The sequence below is a fragment of the Polypterus senegalus genome, chromosome 8, assembly GCF_016835505.1.
Source record: "Polypterus senegalus isolate Bchr_013 chromosome 8, ASM1683550v1, whole genome shotgun sequence".
Lineage (NCBI taxonomy): Eukaryota > Metazoa > Chordata > Cladistia > Polypteriformes > Polypteridae > Polypterus > Polypterus senegalus.
In genome coordinates this window covers 185,027,899-185,048,750 of record NC_053161.1, presented here as the reverse complement: position 1 = coordinate 185,048,750, position 20,852 = coordinate 185,027,899, and the positions used below count along the sequence as shown (strand labels likewise).

At 39.3% G+C, this 20,852-nt stretch overlaps 1 long non-coding RNA gene across 1 annotated transcript in view; it reads right to left on the bottom strand.

The window, feature by feature from the left end:
• Positions 1-20,491, bottom strand: part of LOC120533565 — a 43,273-nt gene extending 22,782 nt beyond the window's left edge. The window contains exons 1-2 of the long non-coding RNA XR_005634538.1: positions 19,256-20,491; positions 18,021-18,422 (exon numbers count right to left, since the gene is read on the bottom strand). This is a non-coding gene — a long non-coding RNA (uncharacterized LOC120533565). The remainder of the gene's footprint in view (positions 1-18,020; positions 18,423-19,255) is intronic.
• Between the last annotated feature and the right edge of the window lie 361 nt (positions 20,492-20,852).

The following is a 20,852-nucleotide window of genomic DNA, read 5'->3' as shown; positions in this document are numbered from 1 at the left end:
TTTACTCTTATGTAATTTTATATAAAAAATAAACTTAAGATTTTAAATATCCCAAAAGATTTTGCTCTCCATAAAAATATATCCTGTCAAAATTATACAAATTCAAATATGAACATGCTGCATAACAAAACCTGGAAATATAAATAAAATGTGTTCCTTTCAGCAATAACAAATCAAATCATTCAGTTGTCTTTGCTCATATGTCATTTTAGAGCTGGACGCCTGTCATCTTTTTTGGCCAAGGTTCGTTTCTGTTTGGTGTGAGGTTCTGTGTTGTGGAGATTCTCAGGATGGATTGCAGGTGCTCATCAGTGAGGCGACTCCTGTGTGCTGTTTTGTTAGTCTTTATCACTGAGAAGAGCTTCTCACACAGATATGTGCTACCAAACATGCACAAGGTTCGAGCCGCATGTAGACGGACTTTTTGTTCTTCAAAGTCACCAAAGCCGTGCAAACTCAGTGCGCTCAGTTTATCAGCAAAGTGCGATTTGGGAACACCGTAGTGACGACTTGGTTTAACATTACTTGGCAACAGGGAAAGTGGGGCAAATTGCATTTGTGTCTCCCATAAAAGCAGCTTCACTTGAAATCACTTTGTGATTGTGCACGGTAAAACGTCCGCTGAAGTGTCAGATTCTTATTTAATTCTTCTGCTTTCTGTATCTTCTGCATTGCATTCAGGTCTTCAGGTTACCCTGATGTTTTGTCTCATAGTGCCGTCTTAGATTAAATTCTGTAATTACAGCCACATTAGCTCCACAAATGAGACACACGGGTTCAGTAAACATATACTCAGCCTCCCATCGGTTTTAAAGGCTCTATTTTCAGAATCAACTTTTCTCTTCAGCATCGTGTGAGCTAGCTTCGCAATAACTTGCAGCATCATAAGCTAGACTTGATTAACGCGGTAAGTGTTCGGCAAGGCAGCTGAAGCGCTGCATTATGGGATCTGTAGTTTATTGTGTTACCAGCGCTTCATATACCCGGCCATTAATAACAATAATACAGTATATAAAATGATCTCGGGCCGGATATAATTACACGCCGGGCGGATGTGGCCCGCCCTTGAGTTTGACACATATGGACTAAATAGAACTTGAAAAGATATATTTTTCAAATGTGATCGCAATTCAGATAGAGTTGACGCGCACTACAGCCTGCATGCCTCAATAAGTCATCCTCCCTCGCTCTTACTTTTTACCGCTCATCTAATGAATACACTGAGTATGGCTTTACCAAAACAATCATTGATGGCGAATAAAGTATCCATTATTCGAGTATGTAGATCGGGATATATATATACATATATATATACCCGCGTATCGCAGAAGTAGTGTGTTAAAAAAGCTAGAAAAAGAAAAGGGAACATTTTAAAAATAACGTAACATGACTGTCAATATACAGTATTTGTTTTGTGAGTGTTACTGAGTGTTGCTGTCATCAAGGATTTGATTATCATTATTTCTTTCAATCAGGTTCGTATTTGTAGGATGTGTTGTGTTCAAGTTACATTCCGTGTTTGTCAATCGCTGTAAAGATGACAGGTTTCATTCATCGATTCGTTTCTTACTGCATCAATAAACAGCTCGTCTTCTTCTTTATCTGAGACCTGACACACTGCATGCACGGTTTTTTTACACTGTCTTCCTTTAGCGGACATTGACTTTTCCACGTGTGCTTTGTTTCCGCAGTAGCTGGATTTATGAATATGCTTGTATGTATCAGACACTTCATATTTTTGCTGCCTTTTCAATTGTGTAATTGGTTTTGTTCAGCTCTTTGGAACTGTTGCTTTTATCTGTGCACTGCGCCAGTTCACGGAGCCGTTCGTGTACATGCATCGAAGGTTCCCAGCTGTGCTGGTGCCATCTGCTATGTCCATGGCTGTATTTAATGTTACCTTAGTCCTGGCACTTAAAACTTTCTCTCGCAGTTTCGCTGAGTTTTGTCAAACACCACCCTGACCATCTCATCTTCCTCTCCATAAGCACAGTCCTTCACCCGTGAATATTTAGTGGAGTTTGCTATTGGATTGCCGCTGACGGACGGCCTTATATGGGCAGGCACTAAATTACAAACGCCAGCGGCAGCCTGTCTATGAACTTAATTTAAAGTTTAGGTTTACATCGTGCTTTGTTTCCAAAGTAGCAGAACTCATGAATATGGTTGTATATGTCACTCGCTCGCTTCTTATTGTTTAGCTGCCTTCTCAATTATATAATGCATGTTTTCTTCAGCTTTTTGAGGTCTTCCTGGTTTTCTATGTACTGCGTGATTACGTGGGAGGCGTGATGATGTCACACGAAACTCCGCCCCCACGGCGTTCAAGCTCATCTCCATTACAGTAAATGGAGAAAAACAGCTTCCAGTTATGACCATTACCGTAGAATTTCGAAATGAAACCTGCCCAACTTTTGTAAGGAAGCTGTAAGGAATGAATCTGCCAAATTTCAGCCTTCCACCCACACGGGAAGTTGGAGAATTAGTGATGAGTGAGTGAGTGAGTGAGTGAGTGAGGGCTTTGCCTTTTATTAGTTATAGATATATATATTATATATACATACACACTAATAAAAGGCAAAGCCCTCACTGACTGACTGACTGACTCACTCCCTCATCACCTACTTATTTACATTTATACCGGCCATAGCCTGCAGCTCGTTCACCGTGTGAGGCGAGGTTGCATCCTGAGTCCCATGTAGTTGGCTGCCTGCCTATATTGCTTCCCCTATCCCCACGCCTCCCACGTACTTGGCAGCCTGTCTTATATAGATTTAAATGCTTAAACGAGCAGAGCAGACATGCTGGCAAACAACAGTGAAAACTCTCTTTTGTTGATTTCATTATGCTTTGCCCTTTCTCTGTGCAGTTTTTCCCCCTTTGTTGTATCTTAATAATGACAATTTAAAACGAGCAGAGCAGACACGCTGGCAAACAACACTGAATAATCAACGGCTGCAAGTACTTTAGCTAAATAATACATTAATTAAACAATTAGAAGAACTAGAAAAGTTGAATGAAAAATCAAGATGAAAATACTGTTTAAAAAAAAAAAAAAATACATTATTCCTATATAACTGCTTGGTACATTTTAATATTTTTTTTTAGCAAACTTAGTTTTATAATTTCTATATTGTTCCCTAAACACAGAACTTGGGAAACATCAGTTCACTTAATTAGCCCATTAGTTCAATTAAAAACAGAAGCTAGTTGGAACAAAAGCCTACAGCCACAGCGGTTCACCAGGACCAAGTTTGGGAAACACTGGTTTACATTGTTCAGGTACCCATTTCCTTTATCATTCCAACCGTATCCCCATTAACATGTCTATCGAGGTGATCACCATCGATCAAAGAACTGTCACTTACCAAGTGGTTTCGATGCCCGGAGATGGCACCTGCCTTTTCCATTCTCTTTGTTACATATTGCACGGCCATATCAGGCTCACTCTTGATATCCAGAGGAACATTGTGTCTTATGTATTGAATGACTGGAACAGGTTCAAGGTGTGGACTGATGACGGTACAGGAGAGAATTATACTACACAGAAGCACTATAAAAGAGTGAAATGCTTAAGCCCTTCACCTATGGTTCTGCATATGAGCTGATGGCTGCCACTGAATTGTTCGGGTGTCGTTTTCAAGTCTACCAAAATGGCCAAATATTTTACACCTTTGGAGAACCGCCAATGACTCTTAAACATCTTAGATTCACAGGTGACAATTTCAGTAGTGGACACTTTGATGTGTATGAATGTTTCATCTGTCAAAAGCTGGATGCGAAGTTATCGATTAAACTGGTTGTATGCTTACAACGCTTGACAGATGCCGAATGTCACCTCAACACAAGTCCTGCAAATACTAACGAAATTGAAACAAACCATGAACCTGAAACCGACTATGACAGCAGCAATCCAAACTGTGAGATAACAGTAAAAAGGAGGCGTGTCAGGCGTCGTGGTAAATTTTCTGATGCAACTACACGGAAATATTCACAGGCAAGTTAATAGAGTTCCTACCACTAAATATTCGCAGGCAAATCCACAAGTTAATTGAGCTTCTGTTTCTAGGTATGATCCCAATAATAAAAAGCGGCTCATATGAAAACAACAGATTTGGCTCAAAAAAGCCGATTGTGGATTTTCGTACGACCCAAACGTACATTATGAATCTAACAAAACAGTACACATTGGATCCATGGATGTTCACTGTGAGTATTGTCAAGCTCATAGGTGGAAATGCGAGTCTCCTGGTTTGTGCTATGACGGTGGTAAAGTCTCTCTCACTCATTTACATAAGCTTCCTGACCTTCTTGACGGCCTGTTAAATGCGAACATCCTCAAAGTGAGCATTTCTTGAACAACATTCAAAAGTACAACAGCACATTTCAAATGACGTCATTTGGTGCTAACCAAATCATTGAGGGAAATTTTATGCCTTCATTTAAAGTCCAGGGACAAGTGTATCACTTGATTGGCAGTCTTTTACCTATGCCGACTGAGGAACACAAATTATTGCAAATTTATTTTGTCGGGGACAATGAAAAGGAAGCAGAAATGCGGTGCGCTAATGTTTCTGGAGTTAACACGGCCCTGGTGCAGCAATTACAAAAAATGCTGCATGATTGTAACACTTACAAGACTTCCACTCCGCAATTGACAGTATTTCAAATGAAGACAAAGACTTCAAAGTTGTCATTCACACCGACAAAAAAACATTAAATGCACACAAAGGCAGGTTTAATAAACCTACAGTACATCAAGTTGGTGTTGTCATCGTTGGGCAAACGTTCGAGAATAGGGATATTGTCTTGAAAAGCAGAGACAATAATCTGCAACGCATTAAGGAAACCCACTGATCATATGATGTACTTCAATATCCCCTCATGTTCTGCTATGGTGAAGACGGCTATTATCTGTCTATACCTCAAGTTCATACTGCCAGTAAGTTACCTATGAACAAAACCGTCTCTGCAGCAAACTTCTATTCATACCGGCTTATGATCAGACAAAGCCTTCTTCAAAATGTTTACTCCAATCTACAAAATCTCCACGTAAATGACGTGTCATGGTTGAGGGAGAGAGCTATCCTGACACCAACAAATGACATGACTATGACTATAAACCACATTTTACTTCAAGAACTACCTTCACAACTGAAAACATATCAGTCGGTGGAGTCAGTTGTAGAAGTGGAAGACGCAGTGCACTATCCGGTAGAGTTTCTCCACACTCTGAATCCTCCAGGCACTCCTGAGCATAATCTAATTTTGAAGGTTGGGGCACCAATAATATTACTGAGAAACGTACAGCCACCAAAACTTTGTAACAGCACAAGACTTCAGATCACATGTCTGCAAAAGAACCTAATTGAGGCAACTATTTTTACTGGCAGTGGCTCAGGGGAGTATTTATTCCTTGCATCCCCGTTATACCCTCTGATCTCCAATTTCAATTCAAATGCCTTCAATTTCCAGTAAGGTTCTGCTTTGCAATGACAACTAATAAGTCTAAGGGACAAACCCTACAAAAGGTTGGCATTGATTTGAGGCAAGATTGCTTTTCACATGGCCAACTGTACGTCACATACTCAAGCATAAGCTCAGCGCACAGCTTGGTCATATTACAACCGGAGGACCGAACTGACAATGTGGTATACAAAGAGATCCTTAACAAATAATTATTTGTATATTTTCCCTCAGTTTAAAAATGTTTACTTTTCTTATTAATAAAAATTTTAAGGCAGTACTTCGCCGCTGCTAAGTGCGGGTGTTTTGCTAGTATTATATATATCCATCCATCCATCATCTTCCGCTTATCCGAGGTCGGGTCGCGGGGGCAGCAGCTTAAGCAGAGAGGCCCAGACTTCCCTCATAGTCCCTCCAGCGTGTCCTGGGTCTTCCCCGGGGCCTCCTCCCGGTTGGACGTGCCGGGAACACCTCACCAGGGAGGCGTCCAGGAGGCATCCTGATCAGATGCCCGAGCCACCTCATCTGACTCCTCTTGATGTGGAGGAGCAGCGGCTCTACTCTGAGCCCCTCCCGGATGACTGAGCTTCTCACCCTATCTTTAAGGGAAAGCCCAGACACCCTGCGGAGGAAACTCATTTCAGCCGCTTGTATTCGCGATCTCGTTCTTTCGGTCACTACCCATAGCTCATGACCGGATAGTCGAACCTCGGATTCAGGAGGAACAGTGTGGTTTTCATCCTGGTCGTGGAACAGTAGACCAGCTATTCACCCTTAGCAGAGTCCTGGAGGGTGCATGGGAGTTTGCCCAACCGGTCTACATGTGTTTTGTGGACTTGGAAAAGCGTTGACCATGTCCTCGGGGAATCCTAATGGGGTGCTCGGGAGTATGGGGTGCGGACCCCTGATAAGAGCTGTTCGGTCTCTGTACAACCGGTGTCAGAGCTTGGTCCGCATTGCCGGCAGTAAGTCGAGCCCATTTCCAGTGAGAGTTGGACTCCGCCAGGGCTGCCCTTTGTCACCGATTCTGTTCATAACTTTTATGGACAGAATTTCTAGGTGCAGCCAGGGTGTTGAAGGGTCTGGTTTGGTGGACTCAGGATTGGGTCACTGCTTTTTGCAGATGATGTTGTCCTGTTTGCTTCATCAGGCCGTGATCTTCAGCTCTCTCTGGATCGGTTCGCAGCTGGGATGAGAATCAGCACCTCCAAATCCGAGACCATGGTCCTCAGCCGGAAAAGGGTGGAGTGCCCTCTCAGGTTTGGGGGAGAGATCCTGCCCCAAGTGGAGGAGTTCAAGTATCTCGGGGTCTTGTTCACGAGTGAGGGAAGAATAGAGCGTGAGATCGACAGGCGGATCGGTCGGCGTCCGCGTGATGCGGGCTCTGCATCGGTCTGTCGTGGTGAAAAAGGAGCTGAGCCGTAAGGCAAAGCTCTCAATTTACCAGTCGATCTACGCTCCTACCCTCACCTATGGTCATGAGCTATGGGTAGTGACCGAAAGAACGAGATCGCGAATACAAGCGGCCTATTATATATATATATCCATCCTATAGAAAACTACATTGATATAAACCAGTTTTTCATTATAAACCTATGACAAACAAGAAAAAAAATGCCTTAACAGAAATATTGTTGCCTAAATAAATTGCCAGCTGTTCAGATTGAATGATTTAATGGTTAAGATTAGACAGACTCAGTGTAGTGTGTGGTAAAATGACCAGTAAAATTAAGTCATTTACAGCTGTACAGGTTGTTATGTCAGGGCCATACTGAAGTATACAGACTCTGTGCTCTTAATATGCTGTCTGCTTGGGTAGTCATATAGGATGATGTCCAGCTGAACTATCTGCCATCTCTAACTTGTTACCAGTCGTGATGCTGAAGCACATCAGTGACTGCTATATAGTAGGACTCCTGGCCTCCTCCAATCTCAGAGACCCTAAAGACAGGCTGATGGAGTCAAATGGAGGCTCAATGAGATATGAACAAACATCTGTCAAGTTCCAATCTCTAAATGTAACTTTTGCATAAGTAATATGTATTATAATAAACATATATTTGATGATCTTAGAGGTATTTAAAATACCAAAAGTAATAAAGTTCCAAAAAAGTCAAATAATTGAATATCCTGATTAACAGGTGTACAAAAACTGCAAAATTATTACTCTTTTTCAGGTATAATATTTGCTGTTCACATATCGTTTATCATAGTAAACGTCATTATAAAAATAATAATTGAAACGTGACTATTAGCACTATGATAACTGTATTTCTTACATTTAACACTGATAACATGCAGAGACAGCCAATGAATTCTTTAAAGTCACAATTTTATTGCCAGTTTTCTTAACGTTGTCTATTCCCTGAGACATGAACGTGAGAGTGTCAAGTGTGTTTTTGTCTTCTTTCAGCTGCTCCCATTAGGGGTTGCCACAGAGGATCCTCTTCTTCCATATATGTGATTTGTAATATTCTTTAATCATAATACAGCTAAAAAAACAAACTTGAATATGAGATCCACAGGCAAGAAACTCACTAGAGCTGTTAGTGTGATGAGAACAGACATGAAGACCGCAGAATATTTAACACACATCAGCAAACAAAGAACAGAGGCTGATCTGCGGGCAGAAGGGGCTACAATGAAATATTAGGAAAACATAAGTAAACTTTGATAAGTAGTAATGAAAGTAATAAAACACATTTTATGATTGTGTATTACAGAAGTAAAGATTTAACTCTGACAGTTTATTCAACATTTAAAATTGTAATAAGTTTATAGCCCCTCTTTAAGGCGACCTATTAAATGTAGGCGACTATTTCATTTGGACATTCGAGTAAACAACAACAGTCAAACATCTGTTTTAATCTGACTGACTCAGTCAAGTAGAGCCCAAACTTAAGTCTACGTCAATCATTTAAAATTAGGCAGACACAAATTTGTATTGTTATGTTCATTTAAATTTTCTTCAGATGTTGTTTAGTAACGATAAATATCTCATATCCAAACTTTTAGAAAAATACACTGCAGTGTTAATAATGCACTCGACAGAGTACTATAGTTTAAGATAGTGGCACTAGTAGACTACCGTCGCAGATGTATTTTACGAACATACACTCCGTGTCTTACAGTCACTTTATTTTGACCGTCCACCTTTATAAATGATCTTACTCATACCTTTCTTTTTACGTATTCATAAGGCAATTGGCTAAAGTGGGACATGAATGACAAATAACACAGATTAGCGATGTGTTAAATAAAAAGGTGATTGACCTGATCAGTGTCTGATGTACACAAATTTAACATATGATTGGCTTAAGTTTAAAATGATATTCACGCCCATTTTACTCTGGTCTGCAGCAATATCTACTTGGTGCAATCAGCAGCCAATTTGGTCAGCGACTCACCAATGGACCTTTTGCTCAAAGAGAAAATACAGCTGTTGTACTGGGTGTGATGAGGGTGGATAGGATTAGAAATGAGTATATTAGAGGGTCAGCTAAAGTTGGACGGTTGGGAGACAAACTCAGAGAGGCGAGATTGTGTTGGTTTGGACATGTGCAGAGAAGAGATGAGGTGTATATTGGGAGAAGGATACTAAGGATAGAGCTGCCAGGGAAGAGAAAAAGAGGAAGGCCTAAGACAAGGTTTATCAATGTGGTGAGAGAGGACATGAAGGTGACGGATGTAACAGAACAAGATGCAGAGGATAGAAAGATATGGAAGAAGATGATCCGCTGTGGCAACCCCTAATGGGAGCAGCCGAGAGAAGAAGGAGAAGAAAAAGCAGCTGTTCTTGCTGTATCTATAAGATGTGCTTACGCGAGCTCAAATCCTAGTTGGGGCTTGCATATGGTCACTGCCCAGTTAAAAAAAAATAGACTTTTTAAATAACAACTATTTAGTACTTGTCTGTAACTTAACAAATACGTTTAGGAGAGATTGTGAATGATTCACATGGGGGACCTCGTTCCTTGGTGTGGAATCCAATTCACCTAGAATCTGTAACAAATCGATGAGCATATTTTGCGTAAGGTAGCACGTATTATAACAATCCAGAATCTATTCTACCCCATGTCGATCATATCAGAGAGGCTAAGAAACGCTTCAGTAAAGCTGACGTTGTCATTACACCAGTATATGCGCAAGACACTCCTCATTAAACGTTTTTACTATTCAGTGATTCCCAGATCTGTAGCTGATTTGTATTGTTGATTTTTAAAAAGCAATGTGAGAAAAAGTGAGTTCTGCTAAACTAATCACAACTGTCTTTAAAACAGAATCAGTGCAATTGACAGCGTCTTCTGCAATTTAGGGAAATTCAGTACCACACCAGGGTCTCCAAACAATCAAATATGATGTTTATTACGTTTTACAGTGAAACTCTTTGCATATAATTCCCAAGATAATTTTGTACGGCCCAACCTTCCCTCGATAAGCTCGCTGTCAGTCCACGATGGAATTTTTTTCTTAAATGGGGGAATATGGGAGAGAGAGAGAAGAGAGAAACTTTTCACAAGATTAGGACCAAAGTCGTGAACCCCTGATGTCCTCAATGAACGACAATCGTAATACCACTGAGCCACCTAATCGGGGTACTTAATGAGCTCCACACAACTGAACTACTACTACTGTTTTTAGCACAGCAGTTGAAGACAATATATTTTGCTTGACATATGTACGTTAAATTGGTTTAATTGACACAAGAGTATAATTGTTGTATTCTCCTAACGAAGACTAAAAATTATATACAGTAGTATATACAGTAGATGTATACTATATGACATACAGTTTTGAAGAGTATTGAGCATTGCATAAAAACGATGCACGATATATATAAAGTTGGCATATGACAATATATCTTTGACACAATGTATCAGACAAAGAAAATCACAGCAATCCACAATAACAATAATGAATTGTCAGCAACTACCTGAATTGTCATTTCAGTCCATTACTGAACTATATCAACTGATGGGTGTATTGGAAATGCAAATTACAAAATAAAACTGGAGAGTTGAGTGTCAGATAGACTCTCAAAAATATAGAGCACAATGCCTTTGAGTGTGTTGAGGCTTCACAAAGCCACTTTTAACTGCTCCTGTCTACTCAGTGCTTCGACCGCCTTGATGGTTCATTAATGTTTCGAACCACACTAAATGGTTTATTAATCATGTCTGCTGAGCGCTTCGAATCATTATTCATCAAGCTCTGTTTGAAGCACAAATGGTATCAGCAGAGTTTAAAAACTCAACAGAATTGTCAGGTGAAAAGAATGTGATGTGGATGATCAATACATTTTAAATGATTGTGCCCAATAATATTTAGTGACAAGAAACAAAATTATAAATTATACATTGTACAAATGCTGACTAGTAGAATGCATAATGCTGCAAAGAAGAGCTTTAGTAATACGGGTGACGACGTCTCTCTCACTAAAGTACTTTCTTCTCATAAATATCCCATCTTCACATCCTGCAAAGTTTTCATGCAACGCTCATGTTTCTTCTTTTCTACATCGTATACTATACGTCTTTATTTTGCGGTTCTGTCACTCGCGTATGGGGATGTGCTTGTGCAATTTAAACTGATTTTTATTTTCATGGGAATTGTTACATATGCATAATAGAACTGTTTTACATTACAGCGAGTAATTAAGCAATTTAAAAATAGTTGACGTAATAATCTGAAAGTAAAGTATGTTTCATGTCTGCGTTGACTAATATGATTTTGTTCTGTTTGGCTTTGAAATAAACATGCAAATACTTTTTAAACTTACACTTTTACTGTAAAACTTCAGTAAAAACAACTTGTGAATTCAATTTTCGTCAGTATCGCACTGAATTTTGATTCTGTTTGGACTTTCATTGTGAGAATGCGACATAAAACTGCTTATGATTTAATTTCGTTTTTTTTTCTCTCTATAAAATGACTTTTTTAAATATTTGGCTCTGAAATTTGTTAATTGACTTTGCAAAAGCTATTCTAACGGGAAACTGTTAACATTTTAATATGAATGGCATATCAAGATCTTCCATGTTGTCTAATGTTATCTGTGGAAGATGTACTACATTACCTTTCTTGGATACATCCTTCTTTCTACAGTAATTCAGCTGGTGGAAAATGTGTTAATGGTTGTAGATATTCTTTGTGATATTGTAGGTTGAAGTTTTCATCTTCCGCACCATCACCACCAACTGTTTCAGCATAGTCTATTGATAAGCATTTAACCAATCTGCCGTGTAACTGATCGACATTTTTGGTGTTAATTCAACAACAACATTTATTTATATAGCACATTTTCATACAAAAAAATAGTTCAAAGTGCTTTACATAATAAAGAAAAATAAAAGACAAAATAAGACATTAAAATAAGACAACATTAATTAACATAGAAAAAGAGTAAGGTCCAATGGCCAGGGAGGACAGAAAAAACAAACAAAAAAAAAAAACTCCAGACGGCTGGAGAAAAATATAAAATCTGCAGTGGTTCCAGGCCACGAGACCACCCAGTCCCCTCTGGGCATTCTACCTCACATAAATGAAATAGTCTGCATTGTATTTAGGGTTTTCACAGACGCTCTTGACGATGATGGTCATGCAGACTTCTGGCTTTTAATCCATCACTTTTGGAACATCACAGTGCTTTGAGTAGATGGTGGTGGTGCAAGGCACCACCAAAAAGACACCGGAAAAAGAAACAGAAGAGAGAGTAGGGCTCAGTACAGATTTTAGACCAACAATGAATAGTTATTATAATGAATTGCATATACAGAGTATCAGGATTAAATTACAGTGAGGTTATGAGAAGGCCATGTTAAAGTAATGTGTTTTCAGCAGTGTTTTAAAGTGCTCCACTGTATTAGCCTGGCGAATTCCTATTGGCAGGCTATTCCAGATTTTAGGTGCTTAACAGCAGAAGGCCGCCTCACCACTTCCTTTAAGTTTTGCTCTTGGAATTCTAAGGAGACACTCATTTGAGGATCTGAGGTTACGATTTGGGATATAAGGTGTCAGACATTCCGATATACAAGATGGGGCGAGATTATTTAAGGCTTTATAAACCATAAGCAGAATTTTAAAGTCAATCCTGAATGACACAGGTAACCAGTGTAGTGACATCAAAACTGGAGAAAGGTGTTCGGATTTCCTTTTCCTGGTTAGGATTCTAGCAGCTGCATTTTGCACTCGTTGCAAACGATTTATGTCTTTTTTGGGTATTCCAGAGAGGATTGCATTACAGTAATCTAGTCGACTGAAAACAAACATGCAAACTAATTTCTCAGCATCTTTCAGTGATTTAAGAGGTCTAACTTTTGCTATGTTTCTCAAGTGAAAAAATGCTGTCCTAGTGATCTGATTAATATGCGATTTAAAATTCAGATTACAGTCAACAATTACCCCTAAGCTTTTTACCTCCATCTTGACTTTTAATCCTAATGTGTCCAGTTTATTTCTAATAGCCTCATTGTATCCATTATTGCCAATCACTAAGATTTCATTTTTCTCTTTATTTAACTTGAGAAAATTACTATTCATCCATTCTGAGATACAAGTCAGATATTGTGTTAGTGAATCAAAAGAATCGGGGTCATCAGGTGCTATTGATAAGTACAGTTGTGTGTCATCAGCAGAGTGACGGTAAATGGGCCAACAAGTGCTAAACACCTCTAGGAACTCCTTCAAGACTGTTGGAAAACCACTTCAGGTGACTACCTGTTGAAGCTCATCGAGAGAATGCCAAGAGTGTGCAAAGCAGTAATCGGAGCAAAGAGTGGCTATTTTGAAGAAACTAGAATATAAAACATGTTTTCAGTTATTTCACCTTTTTTTGTTAAGTACATAACTCCTCATGTGTTCATTCATAGTTTTGATGCCTTCAGTGAGAATCTACCATGAAAATAAAGAAAACACATTGAATGAGAAGGTGTGTCCAAACTTTTGGCCTGTACTGTATATCTCAAAATACCCGTGCTTTGCGCTTTTTTATGAAAAAGAAAAGGGAACATTTTGAAAATAACGTAACATGATTGTCAATGTAATTGTTTTGTGACTGTTATGAGTGTTGCTGTCATCAAGGATTTGATTATCATTGTTTCTTTCAATCAGGTTCGTATTTGGAGGATGTGTTATGTCAAGTTACATTCCGTGTTTGTCAACCGCTGTAAAGATAACAGGTTTCATTCATCGATTCCTTTCTTACTGGAACAATAAACAGCTCATCTTCCTCTTTATTTGAGACATCACACACTGCATGTGCGAATATTTAGCAGCAGAGTGTTTCTATTGGATTGCCACTGATGGACAGCCTTATATGGGCAGACACTCAATTACGTGGGAGGCGTGACGATGAGGGACGCAACTTTGCCCCACACGGCAACCAAGCTGCAGGCTATGGCCGGTATATATGTACATACATAAGACACAATGTTCCTCCAGATATCAAGAGTGAGCCTGATATGGCCGTGCAATATGTAACAAAGAGAATGGAAAAGCAGGTGCCATCTCCGGGCATGGAAACCACTTGGTAAGTGACAGTTCTTTGACCGATGGTGATCACCTCGATAGACATGTTAATGGGGGTATGGTTGGAATTATAAAGGAAATGGGTACCTGAACAATGTAAAGTAAGTCTAAAATACCTACACAATAACTATAATCATAATAAACGAACTATAAAACAGCAGAGAAGCCGTGGATTAAATAAAAACGCTGCAGTTATCAGCAGGGAGACATGAATCCCGTGGCGAAGCAAGGAAGGGAATGTAGAGACCGGAGCGACGGATGGCCGTATATAGGCATGCAGCCAACAACGTGGGAGGTGTTGGGATGAGAGACCCAACGCCACCTCATACGATGACCGAGCCGCAGGCTATGGACGTATATAAGTACGTAAGTAGGATTCAGTTAGTGTTGGGAACCCGTGTACCAAATATCTTGAAGATGGGCCCATAAGTAACAAAGACTGTTGAAAAGTTCAATATGGCGGCCGACAGTGGCGTCATACCACTGAAATAAGTACGTACATCGGTTTCGGTTAGCGCGCAGGGAAGCCGCCTACCAAATTTCGAGAAGATCGGGCCATAAATAAGAAAGTTCAACACGGCGGACGTTGTTGACCGTTCTGACCATTACGCGTAGAATTTCAAAATGAAACCTGCTAAACTTTTGTAAGTAAGCTGTAAGGAATGAGCCTGCCAAATTTCAGCCATCTACCTACATGGGAAGTTGGAGAATTGGTGACGTTGGAAAGTTCATTATGGCGGCCGACAGTGGTGTCATACCAACGAAATAAGTACGTACATCGGTTTCCGTTAAAAGTTTAATATAGCTGCCGACAGTGGCATCATATCACCGAAATAAGTACCAAATTTCAGCCTTCTACCTACACGGGAAGCTAGAGAATTAGTGACGTTGGAAAGTTCAATATGGCGGCTGACAGTAGCATCATACCACCGAAATAAGTATGTACATTGGTTTCGGTTTAGCGCAGGGAAGCCGCCTACCAAATTTCGTGAAGATGGGACCATGAATAAGAAAGTTCAATATGGCGGACGTTGTTGACCGTTATGACCGTTATGCTTAGAATTTCGAAATGAAACCTGCTTAACGTTTGTAAGTTAGCTGTAAGGAATGGGCCTGCCAAATTTCAGCCTTCTACCTACAAGGGAAGTTGGAGAATTAGTGATGATTGGAAAATTCAATATGGCAGCCGACAGTGGCGTCATACCATCAAAATAAGTAAATACATCGGTTTCGGTTAGCGCAGGGAAGCCGCCTACCAAATCTCGTGAAGATGGGGCCATAAATAAGAAAGTTCAACATGGCGGATGTTGTCGACCGTTATCGACCGTTACGTGTAGAATTTCGAAATGAAACCTGCTTAACTTTTGTAAGTAAGCTGTAAGGAATAAGCCTGCCAAATTTCAGCTTTCTACCTAAATGGGAAGTTGTAGAATTAGTGATGAGTCAGTGAGTGAGTGAGTGAGTGTGCTTTGTTTCCACAGTAGCTGCACTTATGCACTCTTGTATGTATCAGACGCTTCATATTTTTTTGCTGTTTTCTCAATTGTGTAATTCGGTTTTTGTTCAGCACTCTTTAGAAGTGTTGCTTTTTGTCTGTGCACTGCGTCAGTTCACGTAAGCCGCTTGGTGTTCTTGTATCGAAGGTTCCCAGCTGTGCTGGTGCCATCTCGTGTGATGTCCACGGCTGTATGTAATGTTAGCTAAGACCGGCGCTTAAAAGTTTCTCTCGCAGTTTCTTTGAGTTTGTGTCAAACACCACCCTGACCATCTCATCTTTCTCTGCATAAGCACAGTCCTTCACCCGTGAATATTTAGTGGCAGTGTTTCTATTGGATTGCCGCTGACGGACGGCCTTATATGGGCAGGCACTAAATTACAAACGCCAGCGGCAGCCTGTCTATGAACTTAAAGTTTAGGTTTACACTGTGCTTTGTTTCGGAAGTAGCAGCACTCATGAATATGGTTGTATATGTCAGTCGCTTATTGTTTCACTGCCTTCTCAATTATATAATGCATGTTTTCTTCAGCGCTTTTTTGGGGTCTTCCTGGCTTTCTACGCACTGCGTTGATAGTCAGTTCACGTGATTATGTGGGAGGCGTGATAATGTCACATGAAACTCCGGCCCACATGGCTTTCGAGCTCAACTCCATTACAGTAAATGGAGAAAAATACCTTCCAGTTATGACCATTACGCGTAGAATTTCGAAATGAAACCTGCCCGACTTTTGTAAGGAAGCTGTAAGGAATGAGCCTGCCAAATTTCAGGCTTCTACCTACACGGGAACTTGGAGAATCAGTGATGAGTCAGTGAGTCAGTCAGCGAGAGCTTTGCCTTTTATTAGTATAGATTAGCACACCCAATACTTCTTTGAAAAAATTTGTTGGTATTGGATAAAGGACGCAGGTGGAGGATTTTAGTTGAGAAATTATTTTATGTAAATCAGGTAAATCTATCCTAGAGAAAGAGTTTAATTTGTTTATAATGGAGTGCTGGGGTTTAGGAGGATCCTTAGTGTTGGGAAGATATACTATGTTATTTCTAATATCATTAATTTTTTGATTGAAAAATACAGCGATAGACTCACAGGTTTTACTAGAAGTACTTAGGAGGCATTCCTTTAAGTTACCTGGGTTTAGCAGATGATCACTCGTCGAGAATAAGACTTTGGAATTACTAGCATTGTTAAAAAGCAGCGCCTCTCAAGATGGACTGTTATTGTATTCTGTTATTTTAACTTTTAATATTTCATAGTGGATAGTTAGTCTAGTCTTCCTCCATTTATGCTCCGCTCTACGGCATGTTCTCTTTAAATCCGACACTCTTTGGGTCTTCCATGGTATAACAATGCTAGAAGATTTTTTCACTCTCTTTTCAGGTGCAACTATGTCAACAGCAGCTCTCACTTTAGTATTAAATCTTTCCACCTTACTATTTACATTATCCTCGCTATTATAGTTGGCACTGATTGCTTACAATGTTAGTAAATTTTAAAGCTGCTGATGAGTCAAAGAAGCGTTTTTTAACAATATGCTTCTCATGAGTGTTTTCTATCATTATTTCTATATTAAAAGTAAAAGACAATGGTCTGATAGACCAATATCAATGACCTGCTTTATATCAATTTTTAGTCCTTTAGTAATTACTAAGTCTAACGTATGACCTGCTTTATGTGTAGGCTGATTAGCAAACTGTCTCAAATAAAAAGAATCCAGGAGGTTTGTGAATTCCTTTACTTTTAGGTCACACTGATTGTCGATATGATAATTAAAGTCGCCAACTATATGGAGTGTGTCATAGTTCGTAATTAAAATTGACATTAAGTCAGAGAATTCCTCAGAGAAAAGCACGTTAAATTTATGAGGTCTATACACGGATAATACTAGAACGTGAGAATCTCCTTGAATAATAATGCTGAGATACTCAAAGGACTTGAATTTACCAAAATTTACATCTTTACATTTTAACCAGCTTGAGTAAATGTTTGCTAGTCCGCCACCTCTCTTTTCTTGGCGATCCACACGAGTAAAACTGTAATCCGGAGGCACAGATTCGATTAAAACAGATGCGCCATCTGAGCTAAGCCACATTTCACTTAGTGCAATAAAATCAATTTTTCTATCAATAATAAGATCGTTGATAAAAAAACTTCTTATTATTTAAAGCTCTAACATTTAATAGTGCCATATTTAATGTAACGGAGGGGCATAGATGAATAACAATGTGCGCTATTGATATTTGGAACAGGAACTAAGTTATCTTTGTTAGCGCCACTCAGTGTGTATTTTTTGTTTAATCTATAGTCTGTTTTAATAGTTTTAATACATTGTTCATCTAAAGTAATTGTAATTAAATTATTGGCGTTTATGCTGTATTGCCTTGATTTTCTACCTACATTGAGATTGGTTATTAGAGTATTAATGTTGTGCACTTTTACGATAGATTTTATTAAACAATTATCATGCCCTAGCACAGCAATAACATTTTGGAAGGGGTTAAGAGTAGAGATAGTCAAGATAAATGAATTACCTTAGATATGTTTTCGGAGAAGACCCGGGTGCTGAAACTGTTCGGATGCAGGTCATCTCACTTAAAGAAATGTGGCCTTTCCAAGAAGAGGTCCTAGTTGTTGATGAATCCGATGTCTTGATTCTTGCAGAAGCCATGCAGCCAATTGTTTAATCCTAGCAGACGACTGTAGTACTTATTTGATTGTCTGACGAGAGGTAGTGGACCCGAAATGAAGATCTTTGCCGATGGGGTCCTCTCCTTCCTATCTTTAAGTAGTGCGCGAAGTCAGCATTAAGAATTTCTGACTGTCGGTGCCTTATGTCATTCACGCCGGCGTGCAATACAATCGCTCCGACTGCCCTTTCCTTGTGCTTCTCAAAGATTGACGGCCCATGTCTCATCACATCTCGTACACGAGCACTGGGAAAACAAGAGACAAAAGATTTTCGATTAGGGCATGCGATATTGAGGTTTTAGATGGCGAGGATGGTTGATCCAGCAGCCAAGCCTTCAAATCCCTAAGGTATCTTCGTATGGACAGGAGTTTCTGAATCTGTTTGTCGAGTGCCTGGAGTTCTTCTACGACGATGGCAACACGATTCATCTTACTGTAGGCCATTGTCTGCTTCCACTTCCTCTTCGTGCCCAGACAGATGTCCAGGACTCACATTTAAAAGCACCAAAAATAATATTTAATAATTCTTTTGAATAAAGTGCACAAAGCACTGCACACTCCACAATTCTCCAATAAACAAATAAACAATAAATAAATTATAAACAATAATATATCAGTAACAATAACAAATCCTCCAGTCCCAGCAGCTTGTCACACTTCCTCCCAACTGCCAATCTGTTTGACTTCATTGTTTCTCAGTGCTAGGATTGCCCGTGTACTAATTTGTTCCGTTGATAACCCTTAATGATGAAATTCTTCATTAAGATTTGAACATAATATGTTTTCTTTAATTGGGCGCTTAAAGTGAGGAAAACATAAAAATTTATAAGAGCTGAGAGTGGAGGAATTGTGTCTGTCAAAAGCATTTACACGAATGAGAGGGCTGTGGGTGTGGCTGAATATGGGTGAGAGGAGGGTGGGACTAGAAAAAAAAGCTCATATCAAAAGTCTCATCTCGCGGGACTTGAAAAAATCTCTTCAAAACAGTCTTGTCGCAGGATTATATATATTGTGAAAGCCAACCTGACAATAGACAGACAGACATCACTCTTAAGTCCACAATACACGGTTTACTTACAGTATGTACAATATAAGTGTCCAAATAGTCCCGCACACACACAATGCTCCGGCACCAAACACTCTTCATTCAGGGCCTCTCAACAGTCCTCCCTGAGCCGCCTTTCCCCCTCACTCTCGAGCGTTGCCTTCTTCCACCCGACTCCTGCTCCCTGAATGGAGTAAGGCGGCCCATTTTATCTTGTCCCGGATGTCCTCCAGGTACCTGATGACGAACTTATATCATATAATGATGAAGGTATATGTAAAAAGTTGTCTTCGTTACAGCACAGTACAATAATAAAACATTTCTTTAAACAAATATGATAGTTGTCCAGTCTGTATCATTCATAATCGATCTTCAAGTTACAGAGGCACAATCCCAGTCACTAACACATTTACCATGTAGCACCCCCCCCCTAAAGTAAGAACACATTCCATCTGATTAATTTAATATTTAATTAATTAAACCCCTAAACCCGCAATCATCAACCAAAATAACAGTTGAAATCGTTACTCATATGATTTGTTTTTGTTATACACATGAAACAAAATATATATCTATTTACACTTCAGACACTGGAAGCTGCTGACGACCCCATCTCTTTGTCACCAGTGTGTAGCAGCAAAAAACTAAAAGCAATAGAGTTTAACAGACGTCATTGACCTTGATCATGAGTTTGTTTGAGTTGTGTAACACTAATGCGAATAGCCAGGAGGTGTCACTAGACAGGTGAGTATCAAATGCTTCGACACAAATGATTCAAATGTTTCTATGCTTCGTGAGGCTTCACTCTGCCCATCACTAGGCAATTCAAGCCCTGCCGATCCAATAAGCTACTCCTGATATGTGGTGTCAACGAGCTTTTCTATCAAACATGTCGGTAGACATCACTCATAGAGCGACAAGACAACCTGGTGATAATAATTGATTTTGAATTAATTACCCCACAAACACAAGCCAAACATTCTCTGGCACAGCAGCTTGGTTTTGTTTATATCAAATGTTTAATTTTTAAGCCTACTTCAAGTGCTTGGTGGCTACAAACAGATGGGTAATGTTCATACTGAGGCGTAACTTGCAGCTTTGGGAGGCCCTTAGTGACTTCAATGGTCCTCTGCTTCTGTAGAAACTTCATAGAGCAAGAAATGGCACTGTATATTGTACACATTTTTTATGATTTTCATCATTTGTAATGGTTCTAAATTATGTGTTTGCATGAGGACACCTGATTAAAAATTCAATTGCAATTAATCTCAGTTCAAATTTGTAATCGAAAGTCACTATGTATTCATTGCAATTTGTCATATTTCTTTCAAGCAATTAATATTTTTCTTTAAAGCAGAAACAACTCAGGGATTACTTTGTAATACAGAACAGTTAATAATCAGTTGCCTATGTATATTAAATTATTTTGGTTTCTTTATTGAACAGTTTTGTGTAACAGAAACAAATGAAGAAACACTACAACACTAATTAGTGAATGGCTCAAAGTAGGATTTTAATTAATTAATTAATTAATTAATTCTTTTGAGCCACACAACAATGTAGATTATTTGGAACTTTGATTGGTTATGTTGGTAAAATGATATGAAGATGAAAAATAAAACATTATTAC